Raw genomic sequence first — 448 nt, forward strand, 5'->3', positions numbered from 1 at the left:
CAAAATATTGAATACTTCAAAAATTTTCATATCATCCTGTGCAATTGCCATGTTAATCTCTGTATTGTTGTAATTTGGTTATATGTGCTGCTGAAGCATGTAGTGTCCTCTAAAATTAAGTAGTTAATGATAAAATCTTTTTTTTTTTTTTTTCAGGTCGCAGGGCCTGATCTCTGGGTCTGGGCGGTGTGCCTTAGCTCTTCAGCTCAAGGTAGCGCTCTACCAATTGAGCCACAGCATCACATTCGGCTTTTTTCTTTTTTGCTTATTTAGTGCTGAGGAATCGAAACCAGGGCCTCAGGCATGCAAGGCAAGCGCTCTACCACTGAGCCACCTTCCGAGCTCCTAATGATGCAATCTTTATACAGGCTTATATCTTTGGGTGCCTATTTATAATAAGGAAATTTAATTGTTCCTAACAATGCTACTGATCTTATTTCCCTAAAAT

At 38.8% G+C, this 448-nt stretch overlaps 1 pseudogene; it reads right to left on the minus strand.

Annotated features, from left to right (window-relative positions):
- Positions 1-99, minus strand: LOC138821720 (U6 spliceosomal RNA; annotated as a pseudogene).
- Between the last annotated feature and the right edge of the window lie 349 nt (positions 100-448).

This window comes from Dipodomys merriami, unplaced genomic scaffold (assembly GCF_024711535.1).
Source record: "Dipodomys merriami isolate MVZ:Mamm:240054 unplaced genomic scaffold, mDipMer1.0.p SCAF_93, whole genome shotgun sequence".
NCBI lineage: Eukaryota > Metazoa > Chordata > Mammalia > Rodentia > Heteromyidae > Dipodomys > Dipodomys merriami.